A 17,216-nucleotide genomic window follows, 5' to 3' on the forward strand; every position below is an offset into this window, starting at 1 on the left:
AATAATTAGCAAACTGGTAATAAATCATGTAATTTTTTAACTTTAGGTTGCTGGGATAAATGATATCAACAGTGACTAAAAATCCTTGTAACTCTCAGTCTATGTGAATTGAGTTGTTGGATTCATGTACACTTTACACTATTAAGAGTTTTAGCAAAGAGATCAGTGTTTAGTGGAAATGGGAACTGCATTACCTTTTCAATGCAGGAATCAAGTATTAGGGTGGGAAGGGACAACTCCATGAGGAGGGAGGCATGATTAAAATGAACTGGGCTAGAAAATGGCCTTTAAGATTAATTTTGGGTAGAATGACAAGACAAATTTACCAAGGCCAGTAAAAAAGCTGTCTCAGAAATGCAGCTGTGAGAAATGAATGGGTACAACACTTCTATTTATGCAGATAGATCAGAGGACCTGTATTTCATGCAGTATTTTTCTGCAGAAAGGTGTTAGACCACAGGGGTGGTGAGGATCTAAAGAAAGATCTGTGCTCAATATTGTATTCAGATGTTAGCAACAGGTGACAGACAAATGATGGGATAGTCCATAGCAAAAAAAAAAAAAAGAAGACATTTTCAAAGAAAAATCTTGAAGAAAAAGATTAAGAACTCCATTTTAACTTTGTTAAGTTTGATGTAATAGCTATGTGGACATGCCAAATTGACAGACTTCATTTTGGAAAAGAACGTCTATGACAAGATATGTCTTCTGGTTTTTAGCTTTTCCTTTTGAAGAGTTTACCACAAGTAGCCAATCTTGCTCTTTTAAACAAAAATTGGTTTGAAGAAAAGACATGAATAAATCAAAAGATGAAGCACTGAATATTGTAGATTTACATCAAGATTTTATTGGCCAAAGTTCACCAAAATGCAGGATGATCACATACATTGTGGTTGGAATGTGAAGACTAGCCTAAATAAGCTCTGATTAAACATTTATAGCACAACATACTGTAGTTTAACATAATCAGTACCTGCCATCCCTTTTTCACTACAGGTTTTACTTTTGTGTTGTTTTTTTTTTTATAATTTTCCACCATTAATGATTGAGATTTTTTTTCTTTATGAATTAGATACTTTAGTAGCACTTTTTCTTGTATTAGCAGCAATGATCCAAATATTTTATATTTAGCACTCTATCAGAAGTGAAAGTATTTTTAAAGCAAATTTTTGCTTCATGCAAACCCATTAACCATGTTTTCATATCTCTATGGAATGATAATTTATAGTAAACTCAATAATTTAATGTCTGTGTTTAATACTTGAATTATTCCTTCATCTACACCTATATTCCATGAGATGCATATGTGTGCTCAGCATTGATGTAAGGACAGTAAAGCATAGCATGGTTTGTCCTAGGCTTTAAATGTTTGGGAATCCTGAAACCATCAATAGTGGTATAACCTAACTATGCTCAAAGGCAGAGAGAGTTGCTGCAGCAAGCATATGTTCTGGGGAATCACAGACGTCACATGTAAGGAGAATTCACTGAACAAGCTTCTGAGATCCAAAGGCCAGATTAGGGTGTGCTGGCAAGATACACAAATAGGTCCATCAGTTTTATGGACAAGAGATGTGGAAAATGTGGGCAGTGCTGCAGGGATAACCATAGCCAGTCTGCAAGCTCCATGCCAAGCAGTTTGCAATATGTGCTGGGTTCCTGGGTGCAGGTAACTTGCTAAATTTCAGAGCGCTTCTGATACTTTCAGGATGAAAAATGCCAAAAGGTGTAAGGTATTTTCAATAATAATAATAATTATTAATTTATTTTTTTACAGTTTATGCTCAAAGTTGGCAAATGTAGGGCTGTAAATGCCTGCACATTTTCATATTTTGTATCTCCTTTCTCAGGAACTTCATAATTGCAGACAAGGAGCAGAGGTCCAAAATAAGCATGAAGATGATGGAGGATGCATTTACATTCACAAAACATAGTAACAAAAATATGAGTGGTTTTGCACAGCTCTGGCAATTTACCTTGCTATGCTCTTCTGCGAACAAATTTTAAGTAATGCAATAAATGACATGCAGAAGTCTTAGTCTTCCACCCTGACGCATCTTCAGATGAAATTGCCAGTGGATAGTTTAGCACATCTCTAGCTTGAAGTTCCATTTGTCTAATTGTTCCCATTTAAATGAACACTACTTATTTCAGCAGGCTGTGAATTGATTTTAAATTGAAATATGGTCTGGTAAAACAGGGAATATTACAAAAGGATTACATTTTTCCTGTCTTCTTCATCTAGATTATTTCTTTTTTCTCTAAGCAAGGTAAATTTATTATTTTTGTATTTTACCTTCAACTGACTAGGGAAATTCATGGATACTTTGCAACTTGACTCCAGGGCCTTGTTCTTCTTGACAAATCCATTAGGCAAGTAAAGTTAATAGGAGCTACACACAGTCATTTAGGTGAAATATACATCAACTATCTTCACCTTGACAGAGAGTTAGGAGAGTAAACACCCACGCTGAATTTTTGTATGTGACAACTACTCCTCCTCAAAAAATCTTTGGGTTGTAATGCAATGTTCAAATATTTAAGGGTATGACTTTCTTTCTAGACATCTATTCAGAATCCTGAGTACATGTAGTGCCTTTTACTTGCTGTTTCCTAAATCATTTGCACTTAGTTTTTGTGGTATGTATCTTTGTAGTACAGATAAATCAGGATTTAGCATGGGTGCGAAACAAACTGAAGCTTGAAAACCATTTTTTTTTAAAGAAAGTGTTTAATCCTTACAGAACATGAACATGGCTCCATTTTCATGGGCTACATAGGATATAACTAGAAGATGTAATGAAGTACTTTTAGAGACCTGAATGGTCTTATTTTTCTATACATAGTTTTTCTGTGATGCTAATTCATATTGCAATCACCAATATCTTTAAAAAACAATCTGGGAAAACCAATCTTGCGAAAATAATCAAGAGCTCTACCTAAAATCCTCATAACATGCATATATGTTTTAAAGATCATTCGTCACCAGGCTTTTTACTTGGCTAGGTTGGTTTCAGTTCTGCTGTGTGCTTTTTAACAATAACTAGTGCAAGGCAACCGTGTCTATGCTGCTGTTCATCTCACGCCCAGATATAACTTACATTGCATATGTATCAGCAGTTTCTACGTACTTACTTATGCACCGCTGTCCCTACCAGAAGATATTTTTGCTTGTATTCCTGTATACCTTTCAGAAATGCTGTGAATCTGTCAGGTATTGATTTGTGTATATGACTATAAAGCATTTTTGAGCATGCGTATCTTCAAAATAAATACAGCAGTTGGTGTTTCAGAAATGTTTTGCACTTCACCTTTAGGATGGATCTGGAGTGTATTGAGCACAGTGGAAGAAATTCCTAGCTGAGGCTGAGGAGAGAGGAATATAAAGACATCTTTGTACTTCCATTATTGTGAGGCTGTACTGCATCTAGGCTTCTGGCACAACTGTGCTGTGCATAGCCTGTGACTCTAGGCTACTAATGCAGCCAAGACCGGTTAGGTCTCTGCACCCTCCAGGGGTTATTTCTGCTTTGGTCTTTATTATGATACTTACAGAAGCTCTGCTGTGAGAATAGTTCAAAGAAACTTTTATACATAAGGAAACCTATCTTAATTATTGTGAACAGTGTACATGCAATTATTATCAAATGGAGAAAATATTTACCTGGCTTTACTTATTCATGTAGTTATATATTGTATAAAATACTTTGGGCTTAGTTGCAGATCTGTGTCCATACAAGCTGTTACCCATGTATTCATTTATTTCCTCATCTCAAAACCAGGTTCTGCCATGCTACTTGAATTTTTTTAATGTTATTTACCTTGTTGCATGAAAAAAAATTCCGATAAGAAAGAATAGATCAATAAGTGGATTTTAAAAGTCATATAATGAGGAATTCTTTTTTTAGAAATTATGTTTTGTTTTACTAATTGACCTGACAATTTTCTATCTGTTACATTCATGCTAGAGGTAATTGTTGCTGAGCAACTCAAGAGAAAAATGAGGTCCTTGTAGATATTTTGCTTACTGAAAAACAAAACATACCACTACAGGCTGTTTATATATCGTATCAATATCTACTCCAACACCAATCATCAAACCTAATTATAACTGATTTCAGAGAGCATAGCTTCATGAAATAATACAGGACAGTCATTCTGTAGAATGGGTTCACAAACATGAATGAAGAGATCACAATGTGATCAGACATCAGATTTATCTTGCTGAATTTATCTTCTCCCTTTTACAAAGCTGAGATTCTATCAAATAAAGAATTTGACCAGGTATTTGGACTGTGAAATTAAACTGTGAAATTATAATCTGTAACACATCTCTATTTCTCTTTCAGTTTTTGAGGAGGAAAACAATAAACAAATAGATTCACAGATACTGCACATTTAATATTTTACATCACAATTTTCAAGTGATTATGCCTGGGTATAGGTTTTGGACTGACTATGGCTGGTTTTAGACAGGTGTGCAGATGGTACATAAGAAGCTATAATAGGATCTTTTTCTTGTGTATTTTGTAAAGGAAAGCTATGCTTACTTGATCTGTGCATCTCTTCTAAGCAGAGTAACTGAAGAATCCTAGTACACTAGGAGCTCTCTTAAGCACACACAACAGGACAGAATAAGGACCAAAACCATCCTCATTCACTCTACCAAATATATAGGACCATTTTACACAGAGCTGTGAAGAAATGTAATCATTTTCTGAAACGAATATGCAGAAGACCTGATTTCGCATCCTAGTTCTACAGAATGTACCTTTGGGGTATTTGGTTTTGGTGGCATTCTCTCCACGGCCAAACTTTGTCAATAAACTCCTAAATCTGTAAATAATTTTGACGCATATCATGTGAAAAAGTGGTATGTTATTAGACTGTTGCTTTAATGCACCATCATCTTTATGGTGTTTTTTTTGTTTGTTTGTTTGTTTGGTTTTTTTTGTATCCATGTACTTTATCTTGTTATGATTCCACTAAGTCCTTTAAATGTTTCTCAGATTTTTAACAGGGCTTTAAGTATTCAAAAGGGTCTGTAATTATCCTTTAAAGGACCTTCATTAATTTCATGGTGATGAATGTTTAGGTCTGAGACATCTCTGCAAGATACACTTCAGCAGGGTTTTCCTTTTCTTAAAATCACCTTAGACGTCTGGTTTAGTTTGAGTTTAACACCCCTTGCTGCTTACGCCTGTATTTTACTGTTGGTTAGCTTTATATTCTGTTTCCTCTGTGGCATATAATTCTCAACCAGCACAGAGTCCTTCTCTTAGAGGGGTAAATTCATGATCAAATCCAGCAGGGATAAGACCAAGGAAATGGAGGTGGAAGAGACAGAGAACAAGCTGGTGGTGAAACAAGAAGTTAAACAACAAGAAAGGAAAAAGGCAGAGAATATGAGTAAGGGACAAAGGAAGAGGGATACTCTAGGCTGAAATATCTGCTTTTTGACCAATGAACAGGGCTAGGATATTTCTGTCCCCATAAGTCAGTTTATTCTCTGTGACCAGAGCAAGGCTAACATTGCTGCCTTGCACATGTTGGGACTTTTTTGCTCTGTTTTGGTTTTTTTTTTTTTTTCCCCCCCCCTTGTTCATTCTGTTACTGAACTTCTGTTTGCCAGACTCAGAGCCACAGGCTAGTAGCCTATAATAGACTGTAAAAATTGGAAAAGCAAACCAAGCAAGCTACAGCTCTGCCCCCCGCAGGTTTTGATTGCTTTAGAACATCAATCAAAATGCCTGGTTAATGTATTTTATACTCCCTCCTCTTCTGCTGCTCTTCCTATTATCACTAAGGAACAGTTTATCAAAAGAACACCTCCTGTAAAGAAACCAAGTGTCAGTTTTGACTGCCAATCTGAGAAAAACTGAGAATACAAGTGAAGGGTCTTTAAGCAGTGCCCCTTACTAGTTCAATCATAAAAAGAATACTTGTGGGAGACATGAGGACTGCAGGGTTATTACCTGTACCTCTGAATCTCTTCCCAACAGGCACTCATTCAGCTGATTATCATTCTGTGGCACAAAACTGTATGGGAAATGAAGGCAAAGGCTGTGACTCAAGGGCTAGGCTCTGGATAATATAAAGTATCTGAAGCTGCTTGAAGATATAAGAAAAGAAAATCAATGTATGTGGTACATACTGTTATAACAGGAAGTTATGTTATTTACAGTCAGGGATCCAATTTCTTCATTCCTTCCTCCAATTTAAAAGTCTCATTTCTGTAATGGTCAAATGGATATATTTATGTACCATTTGGCTGTCCTGTATGGTGCCACTTCCATTAGTACATGTTTGCAGTTAGAAGCAGAGTACGCTGCTTTCAGAGTCTTCTTTTATAAAATTTTTTTTATTATAAATATTGTATCAGTACAGCCTTTTTTCATTGCGTTTTATGTTGCAGTGAGACCTACTTCAACAGCTACAAAAATAGGTAGGGAAAGCAGATTTTCCATAATCTGAATTTTGATGTCAAACAGCATGAGGTCACTTCCATCTTGATAAAATACGTGTATACCAGCCACAGCATCACTGGTACAAGAAATGCAGAAAACATTACAAGCCTAGCTGGAAGTAATTTCTTTGTGTGAATCATGCTGTATAGTGGAATTTAATATCTACTAATATGAAGTCAGAATTTTACCCTTGCTGTTAAACAGAATGATGTCAAATCAGTGATAGTTATTTTTCTAAAAATTCTAATTTCAGTGACAAGCCTCAGAATTATTTTTACAAGACTTGGAAACTAGGTCAGTTGATGACATAGGTGTCAACAAAGTAGTTGATTCTGTGCCTAGTTTTAAGCACTTGTCTTCCTAAGGGCAACCCAGAACATCAAGTCTGGTTTTTAACCTCTTCATACCAGACATGGAAGAACCTAAAAAGTGTAAACTGTTATCTAAAGAAATGCTAAACATGAAGGTGATTTTTGCTTATTTTGTTTGCTTAGTTTTTTAAACATGAAAACCTGTATTTACGTGATGTAGGGGCATAAATCAGAATGTTCAAGAAGACAATCTATGTATTGAATCTAGCTAGATCTTAACATGCTTTTTAATTATTATTTTATTATTATTATTCCAGAGAAGAAAGTAGGATCTTTTAAAGAAAAAAAAATCCCACCTCTGTTATTTCTTTTAATGTGGTATGAGGCCATGGCCACCAATCTTTTTTAGGACTGTTGTCCTAGGGGATGGAAAACTGTGATCCTCTATCATTCTTCACCTGACAGGGTTCCAGTTTTTATCTTCTAACTACACAGGACTATGTCCTAACTGTAATGCTATCTCAAAGACAAAGAACAGGCACTGTGTACCCCTTCACTGGAAGTTGGATGACTCCAGCAAAAAGAAAAGACTCACAGTGTATAAGCAGGAACAAACCAAACTAACACTTAGGACTTTCACAAGCAAGGGATCTGATGCCTGTTGTAGAGCCTGAATTTCACATTAAATACTCTTTTTGTAAAGTCAGAAGCAATACTCTCTTGGAAGATGAAGAATATGTGGGAAGCATTTCCACAGACTAAGCAAAGAATTAAACACAGAATTCTGGCTAACCATTTCTCCCATTATTGGGCAATCATATAAAAACAGATATATCACCTTTATAGTATCTGTTTTCTGAATCCCTGAGGGTCATATTCAGAAGCCAGAGGAGTCCATGACCAAGGTGGAGTAGAGGACATGAAAACTGTACAGAATGGACTGGGCACTGTCAAGGATAGATGGCTCTTGCACAAGGATCTTCATCTTGCAGCATTTGATGGGAGTGACAATTGCCTTATAAATTTATATTCATGATTTCTCTGTGACATCAGGAAAATGCTTACATTTGTTGAATATGTCATTTGATGGGAAAAATTTGTTGAGCTCTACCTTCAGCCTGTGATTGTATTTCTACAGAGGGCTGTGCACATTTGAATTAGTGATGAGAGGATGATTGACAAAACAAAAAACCATGCAAACATTTGCTTATTTCTGGAACAACTATTTAAGAAAATTCTGAACGCTTGGTTACACTTTTGCTCAATAAATTTTGATCTCACCAAACCTCTGTTTTACTTATTTTTTCTGCACCTCAATTAGTACAGAGGGATAAAGTTACTGGGATAAAGTTACCATAGGTTAAACCAACACAGACAGGAAATAATAAAAATGTCACAGAGAGAGCATGTTCTTAGGAAAACAAGTACTTTTTTAAAGAATAAGGAAGTGTGGATAGAGTTCTTCAGTATGGCTGTTAATTTGTTTAATTTATTAGAACCTTAGTAATTCTGAAAGTGCTAAAATAGGAAAACTGTATTTTGTCATTTAAATATTTCTGGCACAATAACATCACTCTTCTGTGAAAGTGGTAATCACACTTCATGCATTGTGCTGCCATTTTAAGTTGGTTTTTGCTTGAATAGCAACTGCTCTGGAATTAGAAATCAGACCAAAGACTTTCTGTGAAAAGATTCTTTGGTTAATTTGGACAGTCTTACACCTTCACACGGTTATACTCACTGTGGTGGTTTGACCTTGGCTAAATGCCAGGTACCCACTAAGTCGCTCTATCACTTCCCCCCCATTCCAGGGGGGGGAAGGAGCCTTGGTGCTGTGTAAGCACCACTCAGCAGTAGCCACACCACCAGTGTGCTATCAACACCCTTCCAGCTCCCAACATAAAACACAGCACCATGAGGGCTGCTATAGGGGAAAACCAATTCCGGCTCAGCCAGACCTAGTACAGTCACACAGGCATCTTAACAACAGCTGTTAGGATAACATTGTTATACTGATACATAATCACTGAATGAACTGCTGAAATCTCAGAGCTGGGGTTGTCTTTACAGCCACTGTAGACTGTGCTGCACAAATGAGTGTAGCATCTATCGGAACTAGTATGTTAATATCTTCTGTGTAGAGTACTGCTGAAACAAAGGGAAATTTTCAGCTATGAGCTTCACAGACTTCTCACAGAGGAGCTCTGACACATGGGAAACCTGTTCCCAAGCTTGAGGGTTTCCTACTGGGTACATTTTCTGGTTTCTTTTGGACACCTTCTAGACAATCCAGCATCTTCTTGTTCCAGATCTCTTTTCCCTATACCCCTTTGTATGTTGGTCTTTAACCTCTTGAAATTTACTGTAGTCCTCTTTCCCTTTTCCACTTCTCATTGATGCCAGACTGTGTTGAGAAACAGGCTTTGCATCTATTCATCTCAGACCCTGTTAGCTCTCCGAGCGTATTGCACACTTGTTGACCCTGTGATTGTGATGGCCGATCACACAGATGAGCTCTCTTACATCTTCTAGAGAATTCAAATTTCTTACAGCTTCTAGAGAGTCAGATAAAACAGTTGAAGCATCTTTGGCCAACCATGGTTGTCTGCAGATAGTAGAAACCGAAGATGAAAGGAATTGTTTTTTAAAACAAAAATTACAAAACTTGGGTTTTCAAATTGTGTAATTCTCAAATGAGAGAAGTTATCACACTTAAATTTAAGAAAGAGAGGGAAATGGTGCTATATATTCTTTCCAGACATTTTGGTTTCATGCACATTTTATAATATGATTCTTCTGAGATTCTGGTAATGGTTGTTTCTAGAAAATGATATGTCGGTTATATTAAGCATCAAGCTACGAGTACCAATTTGGTTTACAGTTATTTTCTGATATTTTATACTAATTTATTTTTCTTTTTCTCCTTTTTTCATTCATATCCCACATGATAGTTCCCTGTCTTTTATTTAAAGATAATATCAGTCAATTTGTGTGCCATACAGTTTGCACATGTAAAAAATGCCCATAAAATAAGTTGAATAGACTGTGTAATAACTAAAGCCAGTCCTATTGCTCAGTAATCTCTCAACAAAGGTAAATAGGTCTTTTTCAAACTGTCAACCTGTCACAAGTCAGGTCTCCCAGGGATCAATATTGGGCCGAATGCTGTTTCATATCTTCATAAGTGATCTGGATGATGGGATCAGGTGTTCCCTGATGAAGTTAGCTGATGATATCAAGCTGAATGGGAAAGTGAACACTTGGGAAGGGAGAGACACCCTGCTGGTAGACCTGGACAGTCTGGAAGAGTGGGTTAACAGAACCTTATGAACTTCAACAAGGACAGGTCTTGCACCTGGGAAAACATAATCCCAGAGTGCAGCACAGACTAGGATCTACCCAGCTGGGGAGCAGCTCTATGGAAAGGGACCAGGGGGTCCTGGTGGACAGCAAGCTCAGTATGAGTGAAGAGGATGCTGCTGTGGCAAAGAAAGGCAACAAAATGCTGGGCTGCATCAACAAGGCCATCACCAGCAGAGGTAAAGAAATTATTACCCCATTCTACTCAGCACTTGTCAGGCCACACCTGGAACACTGTGTTCAGTTTTGGTCCCTGCTATACACAAAAGATGTGCACAGGCTGGAGAGGGTCCAGAGGAGGGCCACAAAGATGTTCAAGGGACTGGGAAGCCTGTTGTATAAGGAAAAGCTGAGAGAATTGGGTTTGTTCAGACTTGAGAAAAGAAGGCTTAGGGGAGACCTTATCGCCATGTTACAGTATTTAAAGGGTGGCTACAAAGAAGATGAAGACTCTCTTTTTACAAGGAGTCATATGGAAAGGATGAAAGGTAATGGGTACAAGTTACTCCTGGGGATATTCTGATTAGAAACAAGAGGAAAACGTTTCACAATGAGAGCAATCAGCTGTTGGAAAAATCTCTCCAACTCCCCAAGTGATAAGATTCCCTAACATTAGACACTTTTAAGATTCAGCTGGACAGGGTGCTGGGCCATCTTGTCTAGACCATGCTTTTGACAAGAAAGTCTAGACCAGATGATCCTTGAGGTCCCTTTCAACCTGGTATTCTATGATTCTATGACTCAACTGTATTCTATCCAGACTGTTTTTAACCTCATTTACTCATCAGACTTCCTTCCCCGAGAAGCCTGTTGTTACAGTGGAATGTAAAAGTGACATTTTAAAATTATGTGTTTAAATGGTGTTGTCAGCCTGTCTGTATTTAAAGACTGCGAGGCACCTGTGAATCTGAACAACCAGCCCTGAAAGCTCACCTGCAGTAGGTAGTTCAAAGCTGCTGTGTTTAAATTACTTGAAAATATTCTGGAATGGGACTTAAATTAGAATGAGAGGCCAAGAGTACCACTTGCTGAAAAATTCATGCTTTCATTACCATACTTCCTTTACTTCTCAAAAACAGGTTTTTTGGTAATTATTTTACTTAAAAACTTCTGTACTTCAATTTTGATTTGAACAGTGCTTGAACAGATTCAATTGTTTGATTCTTAAAACATGAACATAATTTGTCAGCTCTAAGTGGACACTCATTAGGTTAAATGACCCAGTTGAGGTCTAGGCAAAAAACCCCTTGAAACTGATGTAAGGCTTTCCAATGATGTTATATAAAGTCTGGATCGGGACTGCTTCTGGAAGTGGATTTATCGTGTGTGTATTTACATGTGAAACAAGGTAGGGTTTTCTTTGGTATCCTCAAAACTTGTGTTTTTATAAATATTTCAGCTTAAAATGCTGTATTAGAAAAAGAAAAAGAGAATTAGATCATACATACAGTAAAAGTATTAATTCATTTTTAAAATAAATTAAAAAATATTATATTTTTCAGACTTACATAAAGTCTCCTTCGCAGAGTCTTTCTGTGTTTTTCTGGTTCTTGTGTTGCTTTTCCCTGTGATAGTTTTATTGTTTTTTACTACAGTATTTCCTGAGCTTAATTTCCTTGAAGATAATCCTGGCACACAGGAGAAAACTACGAAAGCAATGAAGAATAAGCAGCAACCTCTCTTACTGGTTATCGTAACAAACCAATATAAAGATTCTGTAAATGAAGGAGAAGTGAACAGCTTTAAAAAATATAAAATATAGCTTAAGGATTTTTAAAGTGTAAGCTTTCAAAGAGGTTGCTTCAAGAGAGATGAATTTTTATCACAGGCACTATGTCCCATAAATATGAGGCAACTTCTTTATCAATCCTATTAATAAAGTTCTTATAATTGTGCTTAAAATGTATAATCAAACCAAATACATTTTATCACAAAGACAAAAGAAACATTTTAACTAAAATTGCATTACTAAATTTATTTATCTTTGGCATTTAAATGGTTTCATTGTTGCACTGTGCATGAACTTCACAAACATTTTTTTCTTTTTATACACATTTGAGTATATACCTTTTACCTGTATTTTTAAAAAGGAGAGGGAACTAGGACAGGCGTAAGGTCCAATTTCACAGTTTTCCCTGTGCCTAAAATGTAGGTAACTTAATGTTGGAGCTAAGTAGCAAATTTGGAGCCTTGCCCTGGGAATTGTTTCTGCACTCTGAATAGAGCAGTCACTACCTAAAAGACAGACAGTCCAGGGAGCTGTAAGGGGAGGTCAGATGCATCCCGGTGACTCCTAGGTTGCAACATCATGCTAGTTTGTGCACTTATTCTCATTTCTTACTGGTCAGGGAATCTTAAGCTATATTTTTGCCAACAGAATAGTTTCAGAAAATGGGGGAGACTGCCCTCTATCATTCAAAATCGACCCTTTTAGAATAGAGACATGTCACTTCAATTTCTGTTGAGGCTGCTTGGTGTTTTCCACTCATGGGGGAAGTGCTTCAACCTTCAGGCTACTGTAAAAAAGGAAAGATAGAATGCCACAGTAGCTGCATTTTGCAAAGGATGTTTTTGCCAGTAATATATTTAGTGGATCATTAAGTTCCTTACATGTGCATTAGACACTGGCTACGACTGCCCTGTGAAAGATGCAGCAGGGTGAATGTTTTGATTCTAGAGCTCAGCTGGGTATGAGAATACCACTTTGCTGCTCAACACTGGAAGACAAAGTCAGTTTTGGGAGTAACGGTGATTTCAGGACTAGTGGGTGTCTAAATTTTGTAGCTCTGCAATTTGGGATGCAACAACTAACTCATAAGTCTTTGATACCTTCCTTTTGTTCTTGCCCTAAATGGCTCAGACTTATTCAGAAAACCTGTGCCAGCAGTGCATACAGACTATATACAGCCTGTATTAGACTAGTGCCAAAATTATTGGCGTATGTTTCCCGTCTTATTAAAGACTACTGAAATTTTCAAGCTAACCAATTTCCAAAGGCTGGGAAATCACATTTTAAGCCAATATCCAAGTGAAGTTAGCTATTTTTAATTAGTCAAAATACCAAGAATCTATCAATTCCTTGATAACCAAGATTAATAATTATTTAAATGTCATACGTGGTAACAGAAATTTAATCATAGACACCTGTTCTGAAGATGTTATTCTAGATTTTAAAGGTCATGGTTTTTAGTTATTACTCTTCTTTCAAAGGCTCAGTTTTCTGGTTTAATAAAACTCCCATTGATAGCTGTGTGACTGAGACTGGAACACTGGAAGTATAGTCCTGTTCAGATATACAAAAGACACCATTTTGTATTGTTTTTGTTGTGTGCAAATATTCTGAAATTCTGGCACTTAAATAATATGAGGTAAAAATGAATACATTCTTGAAATACCAGTTAAAGGGAAATTTTGAAATCAAGTCCATATAAAGGGTTCATTTGTTGTCAACTAGTTCTATGTACAAATTAAAAGCAAAGAGTAAGCATTATTCATATGGAGTTACAAATCAGTGAGAGCTTATTACTCTGTCTCAATATAAAGTCCCAGGTTTTGATTATCCCTATTTCCCATATAGGTTATATAAGAAATAAAAAGCTTATAATCATTTGCATTCAGAAAGTGCATGATGAAGTTGCATTTCAAAACACAGCAAAGCCAATTGAATACTTAATTTGTTTCTTCCCTATTATTAAAGCATGAAAAAGCAAAAGAAGAGAACAACTATAAAACATATTGAATGTGACTTATATGAGATTAATGTCTGATCATGTACAACATACAAATAAATAAGCAGATCCATCAGTATATAACACTGGCTATGATTTTATTCAGTCTTCTGCAAGCATTTTTTTACTAAGGACTTTATAAAAGTAAAAAATACTGTCGTAATTTCTGTTTGTCAGATACTGGACGAATAGTGACTTGTGTTACACTGGCTATGTGTCTAAAGTTTGTAATGGGGTTACAGGAGAAGGGAGAGAATTTTCCAGGTGAAGAAAGTACTTATCACAAGTATAGATGGCTTTCACTGTGTTGCCATCCCTGTGTGGGCTCCCACAACTAAAGAGATTACAGGATCTCTTTCAGTTTGCTTTAATTAATTAAAGTTGGAGAGTTTCTGCAGAAGGCAACAACAGACCTGTGGGACCTCTCTAGTGATGGAAGGCTAGGAGTAAACCTAAAGTTGCTCTCTTCTGTTTCAGTAGGTTTTGGTGTGGGTTTTTTTAATCTCAGGAATTTATGTCCAGTATTCTTCATTGTGTGCTTCTGAAATGATAAAGACCATAACTTTGCCTGATTGTTTTGGCTGACTGTAGGATTCCCTTACAGTCCTTTCCAGCATCACAAAATTAATGTCTACGCTTGTCAGTCTGTCTGTCATTGTTCACATTCTTCCACATCTTCATAAAATCTGCATGTTTCCTAACTCTGTTTAGTTTTTAACTGCACTATCAGTATTGCTGGTATCAGCAGGGGCATGCACAGCTCAATCAAGGTTATATTACAGACAAATCATTCTCTTCTACGGGAAAAGCACTGAGAAAGATCAATATTAAACCTTGATTTATGGAAAACCCAGAGCATTATCTACGTTTCTGGAGGGATAAATGACAGAACGGAAGGCCTGAAGAATATAATCTTCCCTGTAATTGCATCAAGTGTGAGTATCTGAAGGGAATCTTGATTCCTAGTGCAAAGATACAGATGCCTAGCCTCTGCAGAACTCCTTCGAGACGTCTCTCGCCTTAATAATGTGGAAGGTTTAGTGGATGCTCTGCTGCTGTCTTTCTGGTTGCATATTAGTTTTTGCTTCAAAAACCACCCATGTTTAGACTCAGAAGTCAATGTTGCTTTAAGCAAACTGCAGTGGCAGGATGGCATGAGCTATTTGTAGTTAAAGACAAGTACTTCCTTCAGGATGAGGAGAAAGATGAGCATGCAGAGGCTAAGTATTGAGCACTAGAGCAAACAAGGCAATACTGCATGATACTGTGTATTAAACCAACTGGTTATTTCTTTTCTGTTGTTTTGCTAATCTTGTGGGAAAAGTCTTGCGGGCAGTAAGTGGAAAAAGGACAGACTAATAGCTGGGAAAAACTGCTAGGCATCTCTGATTCATTAGCATCTTGTTTGTCATCCCAGGACTTTGAGATGCCGTATCTCATGAGATTTCCCTAGAGATCAAACACAGAAATACATAATTCCCATGGATCTCTCAGTCTCAGACAAAAGCTGGTGTGGTTTCTTGATGCAGTATTCAGCAAAAAGGGCAGCCTAAACAAGTGAGTGAATTTGTCCAGTCATGTCTGTAATAATAAAAAAGCACAGGAAGAATTTATTCTTTTTGGTTTTATATAAAAGAGAATCATACAAGACAATTGCTCATTTTACATTCAGAATAAAACAGCCTTTCCAAGAGCTTGATTGCTTCCTGATATGGATGGGGAGAAGTACTCATGTGGTTGCTAATCTTTCTGTCACTGCTTGTATCCCAAATGTCTCTCCCTCTCAGTGTCTCTGTTTCACAATGAAATAAAGGCAGACTACCTACCTGCAACACACCTACAGAGAAATTCTGTACTACTCCTTGAAGAGATCATGATCATATTTACCAGCTGGGCACTGGTATATAAAGAGTTGCTCATAGTATCATGTGACATTTATACTATTAAAACATATATAAGCAAATCTACATGTTCAGGTTGGATACTTTGCATATAATCCCAATAGGGATATAACAAGGGAAAGAGGGAACTAAGTAAAACCATTTTCCCTTTTCTGATGCCTCAAAAATAATACCTAAAGGAAAAAAAAAATCCAGAACAAATAATTTCCCTTCAGAGAGTTGTGTCTATGTCTTAATGCATTTAACAACGTCAGCAGCAGTTAACCTACAGTATGTAGAGTATGACCCTGGTCTGTAAAACGTAGTCCAGATCAATGAAACATTGGTTATCTGCAGCTTACTCTAAGTGCTGACAATGCAGGTGAGACCTACCCATTCAGTTTAGAAATATTCACATTTTTGAAAAAGCTGAGTCCCATATTTTTGACCTTGTTCAATTTGCACAAGTGCGTTTCCTGACTTTCTTGTTTCATATTATCTTTCTGTTACAGATTGCTTCAACAAAGCACCAGATTTATATCCTAATGCAGTCACAAATTCTGTTGGCAAATCAAAAATTTCACACAAATTAAGATAGCGAAGCCATACTACATGGCTTTTTCTCCTAACATGGAGGAAATCAGGCTTGCATAAGTTATGTCTTCTGTTGTATAGCAACTGAACCCTTGTCTGCTTTCCCCTGAATTGACAGATTTTGAATATGAAACAATTACATATAACTAAAGTGTAATAGTGCTGCAGTTTTTCTCATATGGTATAAACAAATTTTACATAAGCAACTTACGTTTACCTTCCTAATATTTTTACTTCAAGGAGGGTTTTCTTTTGCATAGAGCAATAAATCCAAGCTCATTATGGAATCAGTTTCATGTCTCTGCTTTCTTGGCAATGAAATCTAGGCTTGATATACAAAGAAAAATGGGCAATATCTTCTTAAACAGATACAGACAGACCTGAGATACATTTCTGATACACTGAGTGGACAAGATAGCTCCAGGGTGGATACTTTGTAGTCTAGTTTGCATCAGTCTGTGTAGCCATATCCTTGGGCATAATGAGAGCAAGCAACTCCACATCTGACTTTCAGGTGCCTGAAATCTCCACATTTCAGCCAGGCAGCCAAGCTCTCTGTCTGATGCCCAGAGAAAGCTAGTTGTGAATGAGAATTGCACCAGCCCAAACACTCAGTGGGCAATGACCTAAATTAGCCTGCATGGAGCTCTAAATTAAGGGAATAATCTTAATACAACATTCTTATTGAAGCCTTCACAGATTGATTCTGGGTCAGATGGAAATACCCATATCAAATGGGAGTCACAGCCCAGAGCCTTCTCCAAGATTTAATTGTCTCCTTTGGAAAATGGAGCAGGGTTTATTCCATTATTTGAAAAGTTTTCCAGAACTTCTGGTGTTTGGAGTCGCAATCAAGGGCATGGATCTTGGGTTCTT

Source organism: Strix uralensis, chromosome Z (genome assembly GCF_047716275.1).
Source record: "Strix uralensis isolate ZFMK-TIS-50842 chromosome Z, bStrUra1, whole genome shotgun sequence".
NCBI lineage: Eukaryota > Metazoa > Chordata > Aves > Strigiformes > Strigidae > Strix > Strix uralensis.